General features: G+C 29.8%; 1 protein-coding gene across 1 annotated transcript in view; it reads right to left on the bottom strand.

The window, feature by feature from the left end:
- The window catches only part of LOC142320908 (limbic system-associated membrane protein-like), a 1,137,362-nt gene that overhangs the window by 484,064 nt on the left and 640,406 nt on the right, over positions 1–12,892 (bottom strand). The window contains exon 5 of the mRNA XM_075358890.1: positions 3,055–3,114. The gene's annotated coding sequence lies outside the window, so the exon portion shown is untranslated. The remainder of the gene's footprint in view (positions 1–3,054; positions 3,115–12,892) is intronic.

The following is a 12,892-nucleotide window of genomic DNA, read 5'->3' as shown; positions in this document are numbered from 1 at the left end:
TAACCTACGATGAAAGAATCCATCGTTACTCAACGTTCCATTGAATACAACTAAAATACAATATTTAAAAGTTTTAAAAACATAAAATGTATAATATACTTTAGATACAGTAAAAAAATAGTTAAATAATCACAAACAAATTACACATGAAAAAAGTTAAGCTTGAGTAATAATTCACTTCGTGTACACGAATAACAACTGAAACACTGAAAAACTTCTCATAGACTACGTAATTTTATAATATTCCACGCTTCCATTAATTCGATTTTAGCACTAAATGACGCCTTATATCAATAATATAAGTAAAAAGGGTAATGACCCTTGCGGTAAAATCTCATGCAAATGTTGAAGTAACGTGCAGTAGGTTTTAAGGGTTTGGATTGGTTAGGTAAAACGCCCAGAGGAAGGATGAGAAGGGAAAAAGGAGTTTAGATAGAAGGGGTTTTGTATCCGTACTCCGTACCACCGGATTTCTTCATCTTTTATTCATACTGAGATGCTCTGTTACAGATTCTTTTACTTCTGCGTATCTTGTCTCCCTTGCCTTCTTATTTTTACAAGGATAAAAATCCAATTCATATTTTACTTATTTCACTATACATGTGTATACACACAAGCACGCACTTGTGCATGGAAGGTGGGCGGGATAAAGAGGATGGCGTGTATGATGAACAAGTACACAGAGTATGTAGAGTATTTCTAGATGGAATAGAAAATATATTAAAAAAAATAATATTTTTTACAACTCAAATAGAAAACAAAAAAATTAATTTTGTATCTCTGTTGTCTGTTAGTATCATAAATGCAATTGTTGTAGCCGACCATACACCAAAAAGTTGCATAAGTATTTTAATGAGCAACAATTCTACTTGTCACAGATGTTAGAGATGGTAAAGGAATAAACTGACTTTATGATGCTTTCTTGTCTGGGATGAATATTCTATTGGATCATTTCACAATCACCAGAATGTAAATGATGTTCAACTCTAATTGGTACCCATTAGTTCTGATTCTGCAGTATCTGACCGATAATGAACATCATTTTTTTCAGTCAAAACTACTCTTAAATATTAAGTGGTTTTTATAACTTTAAAAATTGGAATAAGTAGTTGCAATTACAGATTTTGTCATGAAACCTTGCCCGTAGTATGCCTACTCAATCATAAATCTTAATAAAGTGAAATGAAAAACAAATCTATTTTTAACATAATTATCTCTTCTCAAACTACTTTACTTTTGTTTTATTACAATACATACGGTAAAATAAAATAATATGGAAGCAGGGTAAGAAAATTTTATATACGAGATAAAAAGTCGCCTAATATATGTCTGTAGTTGTAGCTTGTTTTATAAATCAGTATACCTGGTGCTTTGCAACATTGTGCAGTTCTTCGACCACTTCACTATTTCTTATCAAAGCTAGGCATCAGACACTCTTAACATAATTTATTACTCTTCCCAAAACCTAAAAGAATTACACCTCAACTACGTTACTTAATTTTTAATGATATTATATTCAGTTACCGTTCATATGAATTCCGTTAGTTACCTTTTTTAAATACAAAAATAATACTATATTATTTTTCAATATAAATTCGTAATCTCTTCTTTCTACAAACTACTAAACATGTAAACTTCACTAAATTATTCTAGACGTGTTCATAAAATAATTTTGTTAATATAAAACAAAAACATTATAGAATGAATTTGGCTTTCTTTAACTATCTGAAATAAGTAAATATCACAGTTTTAGGCGAGTTAAATGTGTAGACAACCTCTGGAATAATTATTCTTTTCCTTAAAAATTATCAGGACTTTACAAACAATATCTATCTATTATTGGTGTTTTACTTGTTATTTATTAACGAGAATTATTTTAAATCGAATTTTCAGATTTTTCAGTTTAAAAGAAAATATTATTTTATTAATTGTTGAAAAATCCTTCAGCACTTGAATACTTCAATTCTTAAGTACTAACAAATTTTAATAGAATTTCATAATCGTCGAAAAACCAATAAAATTCATAAATATAGTTCAGAAATTGAAATAAGAAATAAACTGAGCGAAGGATTTATTTAAACGAAATATTTGAGTAAAGGAATATTTAAGTAAATTATTAATTTAAAATTTCTCTTTCTATCAGTAAATTGTCTTCTTCTACGTATAAATAATTTATATTTGATATCGTACTGTATTGTCATATTTTACATAATATCAGTAAATTAACTGAATATCATTTTTTTTTTAAACATTTCATTCATAAAATAGATATAATTTATATCAGCAAACATAAGAACATCTTCGACATGTAGGCTCACTATCGGAAATTCAAAATTTTAATATTTAAGTTATTTTACAGAGGACGGGAAATTATAAATAAGGTTAAGCACATAATTCTGGAAAAATCTGAAATTGAACAAAGGTCTTGCGTTATAGAAAAATTAATCTCCAAGTAAATGGAAATATAAATATAAATGTTAATACTGCCTTATGGTGAAGGATCATTGTTGAAATTTGTTATGAAAGAGCGGGTACCAACAGGTATGATTTTTTTAGCCCCGTGGAAATTGTTACCGTATGAAAAGATACCATGGTATCTTGGTCAGGCATGCCTGACCGGTATTCGAACCCTGTATCACCTTACGAAATGCCGAGGTGCTACCTACTCAGCCACGGAGGTTGGTGAAGGATCGTAATGAATAAAGAAAATATATGTAGTTTGTTTAAAACTTATGCATTTGAGATGGTACGAATGGCCAAATTAAATATGATTAACAATAATGTAATCCCGATTATGGTCACTGAGAGCTCAAGAAAGAATCATGAATAGCGTTGGTACATTGGTAAGAGCATATGATGAGGGGTAAACGCAAATAATGGAAACGTGAGGGAAGATGGAGTGGATGAGAAAGGAAATGAGAGAAGAATTCTGTGAATAGAATTTTAAGATGGTTCTCCTGATGAAGGGGATTTATAGGACAGAAAGAAGTGAAGTAAACTTTTATGAAAGAATATAAACATAGTAAACAAAGAAAAATATCAGCATTGCATTACCTGTCGTTATTCAGGAGAATTCTCTGAAGCTTCCGAAATTACTAAAAGCTTTTCATATTCCTGAAACAAAAGAAAAAAGAAATAAACAAACGTTTTCAATAAAAAAAGTTTTCTAATATATAGAGGTCTAAAACCCTTGCGCCTTCGCAGGTAAAATAACGATTTGATATGGCTCCAATTACTCTGTTGCTTGGTTCTAATTAACATCTAGCCCAACAATCCAGCTATCTACAAGTTATATTACAATTCAGGTACATGAGAAAAAGCTTCAAATCACCAAATTTATCTGAAGTTTTTAGGATTATTGTACGAATCAATCTAATAAGTATTACGATACTGAAATCAAAAATACTGGATGTAGCCTATTTATAATTAAACATTTCTTGCTAAGAACAAATTTCAATCTCTGTATTATTGAAATTAAACGATAAATTTTAAGTAAAAACAATAATTTCATGAAGTTTGTTGAGTTTTTGTTTTGATCAAAAAATAAATAGTATGCAACGACTTTCTTGTGATTTATGTTACCTTCATGTTTAAAAATACAACAAATTAATAAAAATAGTTTATTATTTTTATAAATTAATAAAAAGAAAAAAAATCTGATGTGGACATCACATAACTTCCTTTTTCGACTAATAAATTACATATACACATTTTTTTTAAAATGAATAGTACATACAATTTTATTTCATTAATAACTTCTGATATTATTAATATTTTTTTAAATTGTTATTATTGAATTATTATTTACTGTAAAAGTTTTTTTTACAATCAGATTAATAATAATTATTAATAAATCAATATATTTAAATTAAAAGAAAAAAGGAGATAACGTCTGATTCGAACCGATGTGCCTTCCTTCCCCTTGTAAGATTAAAATATTTCATTAATTAAAAATTTACTTGTATATAACTTTGGAACCAATGAAAATAAGTACCACTTTTGATATATCGTTGAAAACTCTCAATGAGGACTTATTACTCCAGTTATGAAAAGGTCCAATATACAATTTTTTTGGATTTTGGGCTTTTTTGGAACTTTTGGTCCATTCTATTGCAGTATAAAGGGGAGGTATACAACTAATTGTTACGACAGACCTAAATCCAAAATTTCAACATCCTACGGTTAATCGTTTTTGAGTTATGTGAGATACTTACGTACAGACGTCATACCGAACTAGTCAAAATGAATTCAGGATGGTCAAAATGGAAATTTCCGTTGAACCTGAAAACTGAAATTTTTCGCGATCACAATACTTCCTTCAAACAATGAAGTAAAAATGGATACACTAACGTTACAAAATATTTATAAAAAAGGAAAACAGGCTAATTGCGCTAGTTGTTAATGTCTTACGATTAAAAAAAAAAAAAATACAAAGTTGACATTGTTGAAATATTCTCCTGTCTATTAATTATAATTGTACTGTTTTATTATGGTAAGATTGATGAACATATATATAGACAATTTATAAACAAAACGGTACTGCAATCTTAACATAATCTGTTTTGGTAAAAAAAGAAATTACTTAGAATGAATGAATGTGTTTTAGGGAGAATCCGGTGATGTAATTTAAATAACTGAAATGCACTTAGAAAAACCGAAACATGATTGATCCATTAATGTTACCTTTGTTTCTTTAACCAATAGTTTTCTATAACCAATAGTTTTTGGTCTTTAACCAATTTTGAAATACCATTTTCAATAAGAAGTGTAAAATATTGTTTATTATTCAGTTAAAGGAAGTATTACTTTTAACTGGATTTAAATGCTCGTATTCCTTTTGGTTGTTAATACGAACTAAACTGCACTGATTTTTGGATTGGTTTGATCTCAGGATGTACAATAAAAATTGCTGAATATGAGATAAGTTTCGAGATTACTGAGGCAATTAATTTAAAAATAAAAAATATAAAACCTTTTTTTTATATCATACAATTGTAAGATAAGAATTACAAATACAAATAATAATAAAAAATAAAAACAATAAACTGATATTTTATTTAGAATCTTACGTAATTATATGTTATATAAATACAAAGTAAATAAAGGTAACAACTCCAAAGCAAACAACTTCTTAGAATAATAACTACTCTTATTGCTTTCCCCTTCCTAAACAACCTCTAGCCATATTATTGATTACCTTGATTACCTTGTTCATTCTTGTACATTCCTGATCAAATATATTTCCAGCAAAGCATTTTCCTTCAGACTTGAAATAGTAGAGCTTGACCTAAATATTTACAAGAAAAAAATACAAAACAAAAAACTTTATACAGTTAATAATTAGAAAACAATAAAATATAATTATATAAAGTCGGTGATACATAATGTCTGATAGATGCTGACTTAAATTCTGTAACGTTATGTATGAGATGGGAGATTTTGCTTTTACGTTGTAATAAACTGACTATTCAAGTATATTTTTGTATCTGCACTGTGAATAACGGTGTTCAAAAGCACAAAAAAATGAAAACGTTTACTCGAATTGATAGAACTATTCAATATTGGTGACATACTGGCATCCATAACAATCAAGGTTTCCTAATTCTCTACTAGTGATCATCCCAACCCCTTAGGGGAAGAAATCCGCCTAGTGACGTTCCGGTCGCCCCCCCTCCCTCTGATGCAAATGCCTAGGTAGACATTTCCATCGGTCTTTTAATAACTCAGCTTATTGCCTTCGCTGTAGGCCTCGTCCGGACATCTTGAATGTCCTACATCGTCTCCCTTTGAACTAGCTAACCGAGCTTACGGAAGCGCAAACCCCGCGCCTAGTCAACATTTCGCTACTACTGATCAGTCAACATTTAAAATACTAAAAGCGTTGAAGATGCTCCAAGATCAGATTCTCCTCAATCTGTAAACTTTAAAAAAAGCCACTCATAGAAACACAAGTAGAGTTTTCTTAATAAAATTCGAATTTTTCTAATTCTTCTTTGTTTTATTTAACTTATCTTACACTACATTGTTCAAAATGAAATTCTCTACAAGTGAAATTTAAACGGTTTATGTGTTTATTACCCATTAACAAAGTTATCCTCCGTCAAACATAAAAAACAGGGTGTTTTACCCCGAATTATTGGTTCCACCCCAGATTTCTAAAAAAAACTACAGCAGATACTGCTCTGAATCCTATTTTATTCGATTTTTCAGGTCAAAATAAATCACTAATAAATAATAAATCACTAATTTTATTCCTTATGCTGATTCTTAAAAATTTCAGTACGACCTCATTTCTCAGGTTAGCTGAAATTCGAGCAAAATCTTTCACTAGCTGTAACTCACAAATGAAGTATTTTGGGACATATGTTTATGTGGACCTTTCCATTATTTTCCTGAATATAGGTTATGAGAGTCTCTGAAAAAACTTCATGATATACTCTGTATACAAACAAATTAGTTTTAATAGGAGTTAACTATTCTAAAAATATTTTCAAAAATATTACGGATTAGAAATTAGATAACAATAAAATGTGTTCTATGATTTCATAAAATGTACTTTTAAATACTGGTTTTATTTATATTTTATAAAAGTTTGGTTTAAGGAGAGAAGTTAAATTTCGTTTGATAAAAGTGAAGTACTTAGAGGGTACAGTTGTATAGCAGAACAATACGATGAACAAGTGAACGGTTAGTGCCACTTGTTGTGATACCCAGTTATATAGAATTACGGCAGAAGGAAGCTATTACGTTTTGAAGCATAAGAAGTATCAAATCAAAGAAAGAAATAGATGAACTGAAAAGGAAGGTTTATGATTGGAGGGAGGTTGATGAAGGGGAAATGTGAGTAGGAAAGAGTAAGAGTATCGATACAGACCATGATAGGAACAGATTACGATTCAGAATCGACTCAACTGTTATTTGGTCTGAGTAAGGAAGAGACCTAACTCTATGTATATATATATATTATATACATGTGTGTGTGTGTGTGTGTGTGTGTGTGTACACAGCCAGCTACTGAGAGTTACTGTGCGATTTACCGACGACTACTGAGCCAGATTAAGAGGGTAAAGTAAGTAAGGGTATGAACAGCAGCAGAGGCAAGGAAGAGGAAGGAAGACTCATTCATTCTTTGTGCAATGTGAACTAACAAAGGAACCAAATTAACCCTTGAACAATGAAGATGAAAAGAGAGAGCATAAATTAATTAATGCTTTTGCTTTTATCGTACCCGGCCAGGCAAGAATTTTGCATCGTTTCTATCCTAAGATCATTCTCTTATATGTACTCATATACGTATATTATTATTATTACCATTACTGTAGTATGTGCATAAAATTGAATACATTCTTCATGAGTGAATATTACCCTTTATATGATAGTTCATGTATATAAATTGTAACTACACCGTTGTGAATATTAAGTTTAAATTTGTATGTTTATAATTAATTAACTTAATTAATTTAATAGAATTATGGATCATACAATTGAATAATACTCGCATAAGTTCAAAAGATCAAAAATCTAAGAATCTCATATTCCTGATTTTTTAAGTTTTTGTTGAATCAAGAATATATAAAATTTTTTTAAAGAAAACTAATTAAAATAAACTTTTAAAATTAAAAGAATACTACTTATACATTTTAATCGTACAAAAAATAAATCAGTTTTATAGAAAAATGTTTTTTTAAGACTATAAAAAACAGTGCTTACAGTTTTAACAAATAATTATAAAAAAAGTTGGTGAAGTAGAGCATGACTTTTCCGGCTATTAATCATATAAATTAAAATATTTCGACAAAAAAAAAACAGAATATAGATTTTTCGGAGGTAATGTATACATTTTAAGGAAGATTTTTCTATAAATATTCATATACTTATGATAATGCTTAACAAATTTGCTTAAGAGTTTTCCCTAAATCTAACATCCCTTTCAATTATAAGTAAAATATAAAAAGAAGTTTTTCAAACAAATGTTTTGGCATTTTGGATTTTATAATTTAAAAAATTGTTGATATTTTTTGATTGTTTAATGAATGAAATACATCTTTCATAAAGTTTTTGAAAAATATTTAAACCGAAGGATGATAGAACGAAAGAACAAAAAATATATATTTCAATTTTAAGAGGTGGGAGTTGATTTTTTAAATTTTCATTTTTGAATTATTTACATATTGTAACAAGACCACTACTATTTAACGGACATTTATATTTAACGGACCGAGTAACGGATTCCTGCCAATTATAAAGAAAGTAGTAGAATATACAATAAAAGGAATCCAGAAGAGGACTAACCGACCGAGACACACGTTTAACTATCGTTCTTTGCAATAGTGCCCGTAACACACGGTCAATAAATGTTGTTCAATGAGAAGAATAACCAGGGTAGGAATTAATGGGAAAATGTAAGGACTCGGACAATAATTCTCACGCTTCACCATTTAAGGAATTCGGGTCTGGTTCTGCAGAGTAAGCGCATACGAGTATAAATAATAACCAGGACCTACGAGTTAAGATCAGTTTAAGCGAGGAGATTAAGCGAGTTAGTGAAGAAGGGAGTATCTATTGCAGAAGTTTGACGCGATTGAAGTGACGTCACAAGCATTCCAGTGTTGACAGTGGGTGACTACAGGAGATTGTTTGGAGAGTTACTATACACTATTTGTGAAAAGAGTAAAGTAAAAAAATCCATTCCTAAATTACTCGGGTAGTTTTTTCTGTTAAAAAGAAAAGGTATTTGCAGTAAAAGAACTTTAGACTAATGTTATCTTTGTAGAATACAGTACCACAGCTGTTAGAGGTGTAAATATTAGCGGTCATTATAATGTCTTTTGTCAATGGGACTGAATTCTGTTTTTATGTAACTACCTGTAAGTGAATTTTGTCCTTACTTGAAATTATATTTTGTAGGTAATAATTCTTTATTATTATTATTGACATGTATGATTGTTATTGTTATTGTTTGTTGTTGTCATTATTGTTATTATTCTAATTGTTATTATTGATTTGTCTTATTTTACTCTTGTTCTTAAACTAATAAATTGTAATTTTAAAAACATTTTTAAATTGTTAATCTCTTAAAATCCTGATCGAGCCGCGAACATGCGACAATATTCATTATAGGTAACAAATTTTCTTTAATAAACTTTTCTCTAAAATACTTCTAAAGAATATCGAAATTGGTTCTTTTTGCGATATCCCCCATCTCCTTAACGAATCTTAATAAGATAATTTTGAAAAGATTAATGATCAATGCTCAGTTTAAAGAAATAATTGAGCCAAATACAAAAAAAAATTGGTTTGATCAATCCTGAGATATAAGACCAAAAACAGTGCGACATACATATGTACGCACTCATGTATAAACAAACGGATTTTTTTTTTGGTCTAGATGAATTGGTTGAAAGTAAATATTTTCAAAAAATCAATAACCCACTTTTGATATGATTACTACACATTCCCCTTTAATATAGCTATTCTAACCTTTATTCGCCGGAAAAGTAAGGTTAAAATTTAATTAAATACAGGTTAAATACTTAAATTATGTATATTGTATTCTAAACGTTACAAAAATAAAGTTATATAAAAAAGATCAAATATAATAAAAAAGACTGGTACACATTTTTTTTTGTCGTCCCATAAAATCTGAATCGATTATGAAAAATTCACCACACTGCAAACTTTTTTTTTGTCTTGTCATTTGACTGGTTTGATGCAGCTCTCCAAGATTCCCTATCTAGTGCTAGTCGTCTCATTTCAGTATACCCTCTACATCCTACATCCCTAACAATTCGTTTTACATATTCCAAACGTGGCCTGCTTACACAATTTTTTCCTTCTACCTGTCCTTCCAATATTAAAACGACTATTCCAGGATGCCTTAGTATGTGGCCTATAAGTCTGTCTCTTCTTTTAACTATATTTTTCCAAATGCTTTTTTCTTCATTTGCCACAATACCTCTTCATTTGTCACTTTATCCACCCATCTGATTTTTAACATTCTCCTACAGCACCACATTTCAAAAGCTTCTAATCTTTTCTTCTCAGACATTCCGATTGTCCAAGTTTCACTTCCATATAAAGCAACACTCCAAATATATACTTTCAAAAATCTTTTCCTGAGTTTAAATTAATTTTTGATGTAAACAAATTATATTTCTTACTGAAGGCTCGTTCGGCTTGTGCTTTCGGCATTTTATATCGCTCCTGCTTTGTCCATCTTTAGTAATTCTACTTCCCAAATAACAAAATTCTTCTACCTCCATAATCTTTTCTCCTCCTATTTTCACATTCAGTGGTCCATCTTTGTTATTTCTACTACATTTCATTACTTTTGTTTTGTTCTTGTTTATTTTCATGCGATAGTTCTTGCGTAGGACTTCATCCATGCCGTTCATTGTTCCTTCTAAATCCTTTTTACTCTCAGCTAGAATTACTATATCATCAGCAAGTCGTAGCATCTTTATTTTTTCACCTTGTACTGTTTCTCCGAATCTAAATTCTTCTTTAACATCATTATAGCAAAAAATTAGCGAATCTAAATTCTTCTTTAATGATGTTAAAGAAGAATTTATTGGATCTAAATTGTTCTTTAATATTATTAACTCCTAGTTCTATGTAAAGATTAAAAAGTAACGGTGATAGGGAACATCCTTGTTGGACTCCCTTTCTTATTACGGCTTCTTTCTAATGTTCTTCAATTAACTGCAAACCTATGTTTTCATTTTGAGTTTCTTATTTGTATATGATCTATAAAAATATACTTTAATTTTAAATTTAATGCATTTAAAATTATGCATTTTAAATTTAATGTTGTAATTCTAAAGTTATTATCATTATCAAGAAGTTTGTTAAAACTTCGCAGGTAAAAGTCCGCAGAACTGGACGGCCCGGCGAAGTCAACGAATTATGTTTGCAGTACTAAACATGACCTAACATTAAAGTGAAATGAAAATAGGGGGAGAAAATAAGCATGAGAACATTATATTGCAGTTTAATTACATTTGCAATAAATAATACTTCCAAAAAATACTTCGAATTTTGTTAGACAACGTTTTTTCTTCTATTTGATGAACCGCGGGACTCGAATATCTCACTTTTTCCTCAAAAAGGTAGGTTTACGAATCGCACCGCTACTAGTTAGCGTACAAAAACTTGATACTGTACTTGAAATAATAAAATTTAAAAGAAAATATATTACAGCTTGTCAGCTTGTTTCAATAGTAAATGTTCTTATGAAAATGAAAGTACTGAAGATGAAACAATTTTTTTAATTCCCATCACTTCTTATAAAAAAAAAAATAAATAAATAAACAATAATTTACAGAAGATTACAGCTGCTAATAAAACACAAAAAACACGAATAGCAGGAAAGTGTTGCAAATGTGGCAACAAAATTTCTAAAAAATCTAAACATACCTTAAATATCCTTCATTGCAATCTGGAATCAGGCCTATACCTCACAGTGAAATTATTCCAGTTCCTGAGCCACCTGAGAATGTACGTTTCGAAAGCAGCGATGAAAAATCAGGCAGTACCGAAAAAGACGACAATGATTTTGATTTTGAATTATCTTTCAATAAGCCACATTTTATATCACAAGGTGAATTAAATGACTTGATTAAGGATTTAAATTTATCAAAAAAAATCAAGCGGTTAGGATGAAGACTGCAAAGTTGGAATTTACTTCAAAAAAATATAAAACTTTCCGGGCTTTCGAAGCCGATAAAAAGAACTTTCTCAGTACTTTATTGATGAAAATAATTTTATTTATTGCACAAATATTGATGAGCTTATGTTGCGCTTAGGACAAGTTTATAAACCTGAGGACTGGCGCCTTTTCATAGATTCGTACAAGTACAGTTTAAAATAGTTCTACCTCACAATGGTAACAAATATCCTTCGATACCAGTCGTTTATGGTATTAATTTGAATGAGCCATACGTTGTGATGAATGACATTCTTGAAAAATAAATTATAAAAAACATAGCTGGAACATATGTGGTGATTTGAAAGTTATACCTATTTTGTTAGGCATGCAGTTAGGCTATACTACGTTCATGTGTTTTCTTTGCGAATGGGACATCCAAGCTAGAGATAAACATTATCTTACCAAGGACAGGAAGAAACGAGAAAAATTAACTCCAAATGGGAAAAATATTATTCATCAGCCCTTAGTTGACCCAAAAAAATATTTTTACTCCCTCTCCATATCAAGGTAGGACTAATGAAAAATGTTGTAAAAGTAATGAAGAAGGATAGTCCCGGATTTTTGTACATCAGGCAGCAATTTCCGAATGTAAGTGAAGGAAAAATTAACAAGGAATATTTGTTGGACCTCAAATAAGAGAAATGGTCTGATATGATGTATTTAACTCAATGTTAAATAATGTAGAAAGCGCTCCTTGGGCTTCATTTAAAGAAGTTTGCATAAGTTTTCTCGGCAAACAAAAATCCGACAATTACCACGATATTGTTAACCAACTTCTTACTTTATACAGAGCTATGGGATGTAATATGTCTTGGAAAATACATTTCCTCAACTCACATCTGGATTTTTTCCGGACTACCTCAGAGACGTAAGTGACGAACACGGTGAAAGTTTTCACCAAGACATTTCGGTGATTGACAGCCGCTATAAATGGAAATGAAATACTAACATGCTAGCCGATTACTGTTGGACATTAATTTGGGATGTGGCTGAAGCTATTTATAAAAGAAAAGCATCAGAGAAATCATTCTAACACAAGTGTGGCCATTAAATAGCCATACCAAATTTTAAAGATTTTTAACTATATTTTCCCTTAATTTTTTTTTTGAAGCGTAATTTATTTAAAACTAAGGGTGATAGAAAAATTGTACAGATATGTAATTGATGAAAAAAGCAATTCAAGAA

Source organism: Lycorma delicatula, chromosome 3 (genome assembly GCF_047948215.1).
Source record: "Lycorma delicatula isolate Av1 chromosome 3, ASM4794821v1, whole genome shotgun sequence".
NCBI classification, from domain to species: Eukaryota; Metazoa; Arthropoda; class Insecta; order Hemiptera; family Fulgoridae; genus Lycorma; species Lycorma delicatula.
Note: the sequence above shows the minus strand (reverse complement) of the source record. Positions and strands in the feature narration are given on the sequence as shown.